We start from the raw sequence: 11,571 nt of genomic DNA, 5'->3' as shown, positions 1-11,571 counted from the left end.
GAGTGGCACTGTACGTGAAAGCAGCATAGGATCAAATATATAAAAATCTTGAATGAATCAAACTGTACCATAGAATCTCTATGGATAGAAATTCCATGCTTAAATAAGAATATATTAGTAGGAAAATACTACTCACCATGTGACCAGGATGGTGATGGTGATTGTGAAATGCTCCAGGAGATGAGAGAGACTATAAAAATAGAAAACTCAGTAATAATGGGGGATTTCAACTCTCCCCATATTGACTGGGTATGTCACCTCAGGATGGGATGCAGAGATAAAATTTCTAGACACTATAAATGACTGCTTCTTGGTGCAGCTAGCCCTGGAACCCACAAGGGGTCAGGCAATTCTTGAACTAGTCCTCAGTGGAGCACAGGATCTGGTCCAAGGGGTGACTATAGCTGAACCACTCAGTAATAGCAACCATAATATAATTAAATTTATCCTTGGGGGAAGGGGGAATGCCTAAGAAGCCCACCACAGTAGCGTTAAATTCAGAAAGAGGAACACAAAAATGAGGAAGCTAATTAAATGGAAGTTAAAAGGTACAGTCACAAAAGCTGCAAACTAAATAGAGGCTTAACTTTAATTTGGGGTGTACATTTAAAACCCTAGTAAGAGGACCAAAAAGATGCCACCATGGCTAAACAAAGTAAAACAGGCAGCTAGAAGCAAAAAGGCATCCTTTAAAAATTGGAGGTTAAATCCTCCTGAGGAAAACAGAAAGGAGCATAGGCGCTGACTCTGTGGGTGCTCTGAGGCTCAAGCATCCACAGAAAAAGTCAGGGGTGCTCAGCACCCACAAGCCATAGTGGTTCCTGGCCCGCCCTGAGTTTTATGCCTGAGGTCTGCTCACAGCACAGGTCCCAGAGGGAGTGTGGAAGGTGGTAAGTTCTGTGCTGCTCCCAGCTTCTGCCCTTTTGGCAGGGAGTTTTTAAACAGAGGCAGGGTGATTAAGATAACAAAAGGCTTGTCATTAAATTACGGATCCTTAGATGATCCCGAGAGCATTGCCAGACACTCCAGTTAAAAGATCGGAAACAAAGAGTAGGAATAAATGGTGCAGTTTTCAGAATGGAGAGAGGTAAATAGTGGTGTCCCTCAGGAGCCTGTGCTGGGATCAGTGCTGTTCAACATTCACAAATGATCTTTTCCAGATCAATTTCCAGGGTAAATAGTGAGGTAGCAAATTTTGCAGATGATACAAAATTACTCAAGACAGTTAAGTACAAAGCTGACTGCAGAGAGTTACAATGGGATCTCACAAAACTGGGTGACCCGGCAACAAAATGTCAGGTGAAATTCAATGCTAAATGCAAAGTAATGCACATGGCAAAATATAATCCCAAAGACTCATACAAAATGATGGGATCTAAATTAGCTGTTACCTGTCAAGAAAGTGATCTTGGAGTCATTTACAGTATTCTGGAAGTATAGTTTTAAGAATCCTTCTCATTGTGCCTGTATCATCCTGAACTGCGGAACACTCATTCTCCAGCTTCTGAACACTTAAAAATTATCTCCAGTCATCAGTGGGACAGACACAACTGAATAATGTAGCTGTCCTTAACTTTCATCAAGAGCACACCAGGGAACCAGATGTAAATAAGATTGCTGACAGTTTCATCCAGAAAGCTACAGTAATACATAATGTCTTTACACTGGGACGTTAGTGAAGACAGCTTGTAGGTGACCGCAATGATTTTCATATACTGTAATTCATGATAATGTAATTATGTAGTTCATAACAATTTAATTATTAAAATAGTGAAGCATAAACTCTGGCAAGACAAGTGTAAAAGTGAAATTAAGCAGGCCAAGAAAGAATTTGAAGAGCAACTAGCCAAAGATTCAAAAACTAACAGCAAAAATATTTTTAAGTACATCAGAAGCAGAAAGCCTGCCAAATAGTCAGTGGGGCCACTGGATGATCAAGGTGCTAAAAGAGCACTCAGAGAAGATGAGGGCATTGCAGAGAAGCTAAAGGAATTCTTTGCATCAGTATTCACTTGCAGAGGATGTGAGGGAGATTCCCACACCTGAGCCATTGTTTGAGATGACAAATCTGAAGAACTGTCCCAGATTGAGGTGTCAGAGGAGGTTTGGGAATAAATTGATAAATTAAACAGAAATAAGTCACCAGGACCAGATGATATTCACCCAACAGTTTTGAAGGAACTCAGATATGAAATTGCAAGAACTACTAAGTGTGGTATGTAACCTGTCACTTAAATCAGCTTCTGTACCAGATGATTGGAGGATAGTTAACATGATGCCAATTTTTAAAAAGGCTCCATAGGCAATCCTGGCCATTACTGGCCAGTTGGCCTAACTTTGGTACCAGGCAAATTGGTTGAAATTATAGCAAAGAACAGAATTATCACACAGATGAACATGATTTTTTTGGAAAGAGCCAACATGGCTTTTATAAAGGAAAATCATGCCTCACCAATCCATAAGAATTTTTGAGGGGGTCAGCAAACATGTAGACAAGAGTGATCCAGAGGATATAGTGCACTTGGACATTCAGAATGCCTTTGAAAAGTTCCTGACCAAAGGCTCTTAAGCACAGTAAGCAGTCATGGGATAAGAGGAAAGGTCCCTTCATGGATCACCAACTGGTTCAAAGGCAGGAAACAGAGTAGGAACAATTAGAAAAAGGATAGCTAAGAAGACAAAATATCATATTGCCTCTATATAAATAGATGGTACATCCACATCTTGAATACTGTGTGCAGTTCTGGTTGTCCCATTTCAAAAAAGATCTATGGAATTGGAAAAGGTACAGAGAAGGGCAACAAAAATTATTAGGAGTACGGAACGGCTTCCATATGAGGAGAGATTAAAAAGACTTTTCAGCTTGGAAAAGAGATGACTAAGGGGGGTGGAATATGATAGAGGTCTATAAAATCATGAATGGTGTGGAGAAAGTAAATAAGGAAATGTTATTTATCCCTTCACATAGCATAACAGGGGTCTCCCAATAAAATAGGCAGCAGGTTTAAAACAAAAGGAAATACTTCTTTATATAACATAGTCAACCTGTGGAACTCATTGCCAGGGGATGTTGTGAAGGCCACAGCTCTAATAGGGTTCAAAAAGAATTAAATAAGTTCATGGAGGATGGGTCCAACAATGGCTCTTAGCCAAGATGGTCTGGGATGCAACCCCAGAGGGTAGGGACACCCAGACCATGTCTGCCAGAACCTGGGAGTGGACAACAGGATGGATCACTTGATGATTGCCTGTTCGGTTCATTCCCTCTGAAACACCTGGCACTGGCCACTGTTGGAAGACAGGATACTGGGCTAGAAAGACCATTGGTCGGATCCAATATGGCCATTTTTATGTTCTTATGTTGAAACCTTGGCCAGATCTTGTATGTGCTAAGAACTAGTTGTATATGCAATTTAACACAATATTTATGATTTTTTTTGTCAGATATCCTTGTCAGGCATTTTGGTATTGGACAGCCATGGGCCTCTCTTATGTTACTTATTGTTGATGGGATTTTGTTTGGGCAAGGAGATAACAAGTTGCCTTCAGCGGTTTCTTTCAAATCCCCAAAAGGACTAATAAGGACTGTCAGGAAGCTTCAGGACATGTAAAAACCAATTCATCTGAAGTTTAGGATAACGCTAATTACATTATCAAGGGCTAAAATTGTCTGAGCTGAGTGAATTTTGCAGTGGTTGACTCCAAGAAATTAACTCTCAGAAATTTCGGACCAGATCCTCAACAGCTGCAAAATGGCCGTCCTCCACTGAAGTCCATGAAGCTGAATAGAACTAGCTGATTTACGCCAGATGAGTATTTGTCCCCATAGGCTCAAAGACTGGCTTAGGTTGTGCCGTTTATAAATTTTAGTCTTTGAGCAGTTCCACATAATTGCAACAGTAAATGCTACAGGCTATGTCTGTTCAATGAACCCTGTATGCAATGTTCCAAAACACAGGGACACTGAAATATGTGGCCACGAGATTGGTTTGATTTAACATCTCTGATTTATGCTGGCATTCCCTGAAGAAAAAAAAGAAAGAAACCAGCAGAACACAACTCCAGGCAATGTTAATGTATTAGCTCTTAGAAAGTCTGAACAGGAAGCACAAGAGCGACCGTTGTTTTTGTTCTTGGTTTTGGCTGGGATTATATTTTTCCTGGGCTATTCAACGACTGATGCCCCATACACAGGAGCACAAAGTTAAATGGGTTTTGAAAATTGTAGCATCGCATGATTTAAGCTACCTAACCATTTTTTCACAGCCATGGCTGGACATCTACCAACCAGCTTCTCTGGGGAGCCCATGCAGATGTGCTTTTCACTGCATGGAATCATGGGACAAAATAAGGTCAAGGCTTGAGGCTGGTCTAATGTATGTCTGGGGCTGGGCTCAGAAAACAGTGCCCCATCAGAGCTCCTCACCACACTGGTGTGCACAAATGGAGGCAAACTGTGATAACTCACCACCACCAACTAATGTCATATGCATATACACAGTTCCTTGAACTCGAATAAGACTGTAATATCAAATCTAGAGCTGGGCTTGACTAGCAAAATTCAGATTAGGTCTAGATTTGGAACTATTAACATTATAAGTTATTTGTATTGCAGGAGCACCGAGAAGCCCCAGTTGAAGTCATGACCTTATGCCAAGACTTATGCACATTTTCAACTTTATATATGGTGACTAATTCCATTGACTTCTATGGAGCTAATCACGGTGCATAAGGTAAAGTACTTGCATAAGTCTTTGCAGTATTGGAGCGGAAAAGACAGTGACTGATCTGAAAAAATCTTACAAAATTTTGAGAATCTAAATTGACAGGACAGTTAAAAGGTAGGAAGAGAACTGCAGCCTGGAGAGGGGAAGTGACTTGCCCAGCATTAGAAGGACAGTCAGTGGCAGAATTGGGAATAGAATGCAGGTCTCCTGAATCCCATTCCTGTGTCTGTTAACTAGATAATGTTGACTCCCAGACTGAGATCTACAAGAATGGCCCTACTGGATCAGGCCAAAGGTCCATCTAGCCCAGTATCCTGTCTTCCAAAAGTGGCCTGTACCAGGTGCCCCAGACCGAATGAACAAAACAGGTAATCAACAAATGATCCATCCCCTGTTGCTCATTCCCAGCTTCTGGCAAACAAATGCTAGGGACACCATCCCTGCCCATCCTGGCTAATAGCCATTGATGCACCTAGCCTCCATGAATTTATCTAGTTTTTTTTGAGTGCTGTTATGGTCTTGGCCTTCACAATATTCTCTGACAAGGAGTTCCACAGGTTGACTGTATGCTGTGTGAAACAATACTTCCTTCTGTTTGTTTTAAACCTGCTGCCTATTAATTTCATTTGGTGACCCCTAGTTCTTGTGTTATGAGAAGTAGTAAACACTTCCTTATCTACTTTCTCTACAACAGAGATGATTTTATAGACCTCAGTCATCTCCCCTTAGCTGTCTTTTCCAAGCTGAAGAGTCCCAGTCTTATCTCTCCTCATACGGAAGCTGTTCCATACCCCTGATCATTTTTGTTGCCCCTTTCTAAACCTTTCAATTCCAATATATCTTTTTTGGGATGGGGTGACCCCATCTGCACACAGTATTCAAGATGTGGGCATACCATGGATTTATACAAAACAAATGCATACAAAATTTATACAAAACATCTTAATCCAAAAATCTGAATCCAGATCTAGGTGCAGACACTCACTCTGACAAGTTTGGGGACGTTTGGATTTAGGATACCAGTTGCAGCCCCACAAAATGTGGGTAATACCATTGACTAATCAGTCACCCAAATGAGAGAACTTGCATGAGTAACACACTGCAGGATTGGACCTGTAAAATGAGTGCACATCTTGATCAAACAGGTGATCATCTGATGCCTTCTCTCTGTGTAATATATGCACTGGATGCTATTCTTTCCAGTGCAAGTTCTGTAATGGAAAGATACAGAACGTGTTTCTCCATTTTTGAAGATAAATATATATGCTGTGCTAAAGTTACTGAAATGTGTCAGGGAACGGCAGAGGATATTAGACTTGCATTGTCCTAGATGAATTTGAAATATCTGCTTTGTAAAAATCATTCCTGTTTCCCGCAGATAATAGAGCCCTTCTGAAGAGAACATAATCAAACTTCTGTAAAATCATATTGAGAGAAACTTTAAAGACCCAACATCTCACCCCACCCAGCATCCAGTATCTGCACATAACCACAATAGCTGGAAGAACTTGGAGAAACCTTGCCCAGCAAGCGAGCTATTTCTTCAGGGTAAGAATAAAGAGAGGAGCTTGAGAGTCCAGAAGTTAACAGGGGGAATGTGAGAGCAAAAGGATTGAGAGGAGCTGCTCACAGGAGACTTGAAGCCCGCAGCAGGCTTACTAATTGAGTTAACCAGAGACCCTGGTTTCAGGGAGGGAGCTTCAAGCAGCTGGTTCCTTATGAAAATGCTGAAGCGGTTCTTGAAGGGAACAGACTCTTGGAAATCTGTCAGGGAGTCAGCTCTGAGCAAGGCAGGTGCAAACTGAACCCCAGAGCAGGTCATCTCCTAAGAAATGATAAAAGGACCCTGGGAAGGAACCCCCTTGCTCATCCAGGCTCTGAAGTAAGGGCCATGCCCTGGGATCGACTTTGGGTTTTACTTTGGAGTTCATTTTGTCTGAATAAACCCAGCCCCAGTAAAGGTGATTGGATGAGCAGGCATGGGGAGTCTGGGTAAAAGGACCTGGAGAAGGGAGAATAAATGGCAGGGCACTGCAGAGGCACTCCAGCCACAGGGGGGCATTGGGGGGGCAACTCAAGTACAAGAAAAAAGCAAGGACAGCAAAACATGAAAGAAAGAAAAAACTAGGCAAGGGAAATAGCTAAAAGGAAAGAGCTGAAGTGCTAACCAAATGCTTTCCACCAGACAAATGGCTCAAACATATAAAAATAATACCAGTGTTCACAGGAGCATTAGAGGTGGGAAAGAGCTGCCCAGTCATCTAGTCCTTTCATTCCCCTGCATTATAACAGAAATGTCCCTACGTACTCTTCATGAGTGCTTTAAGCAGCCTGCTCTGGATTATTTCTTGTGATTGGGCATCAGAACTAGCCTCTGAGAAGGATTCCATACTCTGTAAGGATTTAGGGCCTGATCCAAAGCCAATTGAAATCAATCAGACCTTTATGACTGAGGTGTCTAACCGTTCCTTTATGCACTCCCATTACATTGCTCTGGATTACCCCTCCCTGCACCTCCCTGAACAATGCCTCTCATTCATAAAACGGATGCCCTCTAGATACTTGTAGGTTGTTCTCATGCTGTCTTGGAGAGTCACATTCTCTTCTCAGCTACTCCAGTATCAGTCTGGAGTTGCAGCAGTGACATCAGGGGTTACTTTAGACTTACATTGGGGTATCTGAAATCAAACTCTCCCTGTCCTCATTTTCCCTCTCAGAGCTTTCTAGCTATCTGGCCTTCATCTTCTCATATTTTACTGGATAAATGTGGTGTAAATTGGTCTTTTGTCATAACAGCTGTCCTTATTGTGGTAGTCTCATCCTAGAGCACATTCAGTTTGTCAGTAACATTTTTGGGTTCAAAAGTGCATCCAGGTTCTGATCCAACAAAGCATTTACACACGTATGTAACTACAAGCATGTGAATAGTCCTATGGAAGTCAAGGGGATGATTCACAGGCTTGAAGTTAAATATGTGCTAACTGCTTCGTTAGGTCCTCAGTGCAGCTAGTTCAATGACATGAAAATCCAAACCAATCCCACCTAGAGTGGTGTAATGCTTGAGATTACATTTCCTGACTTGTGTGTTTATAAAGTGCTGGTCCCCATGGATAGCATGGACGAGTATGTTCGTTACCTTGCACTTGTCTATGTTGAAATCATTGGCCATTGGGCTGCTCCGTTATTTAGTTCTGTTAGAATCTTTGAGTGAATCTAAGGCCAGAAGGGCCCATGATGATCCTGTAGTCTGACCTCCTGTATAACACAGATCTTATTAAGTCTTTTTCTAATCCTCCTTGTTTTGACTAACCTCAATAACGTTGTGACAGCAGCAAATTTTGTCACCCTGTTATTTACCTCTTCCTCCAGAGAGTTAATGAATCGATTGGACCCAAATTAGACTAGGACAGACCCATTACTGAGTCATCCTTTGCATTTTAAGTGCTTTTAATGCTTCTGAAAGGTATTATACGGATAGCTCTGGAGACCTAGGGACAATTTCTCTCCTGGTGCAAAATGGCACAGCTCCCTTCAGATCACTGGCACCATACCAGCTTACACCAGCAGAGCATTTGAACTCTATTTCTCTCTACTGATCCCTGAGCTCTGGGGCCACCTGCTTCAGCTCCCTGTGAGGAAGCAGGATGCTGAAAGGTTGAGATGGGATGCAGCTGACAGAGGCGGGGCGGACATATGTCAGGGAGCAATCTAGCCCTTCCTAATGGATGGAGTAGATTGTGCTTCCTTGTGTTCATGGAGCTTCCCTGGAGAGACTGTGTCTTAGAGAATGTTCTCTCCATGGTTCCCCCGGAGTGGTACAACTCTGCACCACCCCCTACACAGGGCTTTGACTTAAATCCAACCATCTCGCTGACGGTGGTGATAATGCCAGTGATCTCTTCTGCCCATATAGTCTCATTGAATCAAATGGCATTACTCACATGAGTAAGTGCTCACTAGTGTGAGTAAGACTGGCACAATCAGGCCTGAAGTATGAAGTGTGTTTTTTTGTCACCCTCCACACAGCTAGTTATTCACCTCTACTCCACTTCGCTGTAATTCAGATGACTGACTCAGGGCTCAACTCTCACTCAGACGAGCCTTCTGTCTGGGGTGGACTTACTCTGTCTCTGCCCCTGCCTGTTACTTGTTTCTCAGCGCTGGCTGGACTCCTGTTCTTAGGCCTTGCTTTCATTCTGTTCTAGCAAAATCACTCCATTCCTTCCCCACAACGCATTTCCCCAAAGCAGCAAAAAACCTTAGGTCATATCAATTACTCCAGGCTAAAACTAACTTTACTCAATCAGAACCAGGCACCTGTTCGTGCTATCACAGTTCAGACGCAAAATCATTATTCTTCAGAGAAGTTTTCAAAGAAACCCAGTACAGTTTCCAACCACTAATTTTCTGCTCTATGTAAACTCCTTGTTATATAGAGTCACTCTTCTTCTGTCTTACACTTTCTCTTGTCTCTTAGGTTGACTTGGAAAGAATAAAAAAAAACAAACTATAGTGGTCACTATAAAAATAGATGTGTTGAAGAAACACATTCTATGCAAACAAAGCCCAGAAATATATGTGGACTCCTGTTGAATATTCATCAGCTAGTATAGTGTATTAATGGAAATTGAATATAACTGTAAGGTGGTTATGAAATTTCAAGCTAAGAAAAAAAATCAAGTGGAGACAGTATTTCAATAACTCTGGAATAGCAGAGTTTCTTATTTCTGGAAGCCTAGCATGACTCTACCAGAGAAAGTCATTTTACAGACTATATTGGTTGTTTACTAATGATTCTGCATTATATTTTTGTATATTAATTCATCTCTTTAAGGAAAAGCGCTGAGCTGGCAAGCACTGTATAATAGAGACTCCAAGGAGTAGGTTCACTATCCATCTTATTGCTAGCACACCACTTCATGGAGCAACAAAATAAAATGGGAACCAAGACTTGGAACTAAAAACTGTCTTGAGTGATCTCTATTGTTCCTTAGGTTCCAGCCCAGCACGGCACTTAGGCAAATGCTTAATTTTAAGAATTGAGGGGTCTTGTTGACTTCAGTGGCACTATTCACATGCTCAAAGCCAAGCAGTTGCTTAAGGCCCAATTCAGGAAAGCACATAAGCCACAGGGGCCAGACAGCTCTGGGAGCCCCAGACCCCATCCTCCTCCTCCATCTCCAATTAAGGCACCAGGGCAGCTCAGGGGAAGGCAGATTAATGTCAAAGCAAGCCAAAAGGAGAAGTTTCAATTTGGTTCTATCAAAAATGTCCAAGCGAAACCTTTTGATGTTTCTGGATAGAATTATCCTGGAACTTTCCAGTTTGTCAAATATATTGACATTTTAAACTTGACATAATTTAGTGAAAACAAATTTTGAGATCTCAGAATTTCCTGTGGGATGGAAATTTTGATTTCCAACCAGTTCCGCAGATAATTATTGTAAACAAATCAAATAACTCATTAGGTTCAAACTGTAGAGGAATGTGAAATTGTGGGCATTTTTCTTTTTGGTATGTGAACTTGCAACAATGCTATGCTCCTGAAATTGTGCTCATTTCTGCTGGGGGTGCAATAAGGGGCTGGCCCCAGGAAGCCCAGCCCCCCTTTGCCTTAACCCTGACCAGAGCTGGAAATTTGGCCCAGCTGCCCTGATGCCCAGTCATGAGAGAGGGGTGGCCAGGCCAAATTTGAGTGGTCTTGCAATCCTTTATGCCAGCTTGGCCTCCTCACCTTTTCCAGTCCTTCTGGTGCCCATGGGCACCAGGCACCCCTATCCCTTGGGGAGAAGTGGGGCAGAGGGCACCAGGACTCCCAGTTACCAGGAGGGGGGAGGATTGGATCTGGGCTTTTGGTGCTTCCTGGGAATTGGAGATGCAGGAAGAGGATGGGGTCTGGGGCTCCCAGAGCTGCCTGGCCCCTGCGGACAGGTCCCGGCCCGCCAACGGGGGTGGAGGGGTGGGCAAAGGGGTTGTAAACCTCAGCCATGCCTTTCTATGGGGGCCATTGACTGTTTGGCCCTGCAGCCCTGAATTGCTGTCTGCGGGCCTGCCTGTGGAGAAGCTGCTGACTGCCCCTCTGGGTAAGAGCTCAGGTCTGGGTGTAGGGCAGTGAGACTGTGGTACGGAGCGGTGGGGGAGAGCATGGGTCTGGGGCAGCAGAAGGGGGAGGGTGCAGGGATGGGTGTGGGAGGAAAGAGTGGATTGGGGAGAGCTTGGGGTTGAATGCAGTCAGAGGAGGGAGAGCTCTGGGTCCCCGCCTTAGGAAAATTCTGGGTGTACCCCAGGTTTCTGCTCTGAAAAAAACTGAAAAAATAGTCTTTTTGCTTCACGATGGCCCGATTTTAGATCTCAATCCAGTGCCATTTGAAGTCAATAGGTGTCTTTTGCTTGGCTTTACTGGCAGCTGGATCAGACAGCTGGTGTGAACATTCAACCACGATGGGACCAATTTTGAATTTGGAGCAAAATGTGAAAATTTGAGGAGTTTTGAGTTTCATGGCAAATATTTTTACATCTGTGTGTTTATGGAGGGGGCGCATATCACGTAAATGGCCGTGAAGAAATATAACTGTCCTCAAATCCATCATCAGCCAACATGAAAATAAACCAAACCAAAAATGACACACCAGTTAATGGAAACTGCTTGAAGAGATTCATAGTAGTATCCTATCCTGCAAAGATTTATGTATGTGTTAAAATTTATGCATACGAGTTATCCCATTGACCACAATAAAGTAGAGCTGGGGGAAGTTTTTTCGACCAACATTTTATTTGCCAAAAAATCCAGTTTCAAGTCAACCAAAATGATTCTCAAATGTATATCAAATTGAACAAATAGTTT

Source organism: Chelonia mydas, chromosome 3 (assembly GCF_015237465.2).
Source record: "Chelonia mydas isolate rCheMyd1 chromosome 3, rCheMyd1.pri.v2, whole genome shotgun sequence".
NCBI lineage: Eukaryota > Metazoa > Chordata > Testudines > Cheloniidae > Chelonia > Chelonia mydas.
The sequence above is the reverse complement of the archived record's forward strand: the minus strand, read 5'-3'. Positions refer to the sequence as shown.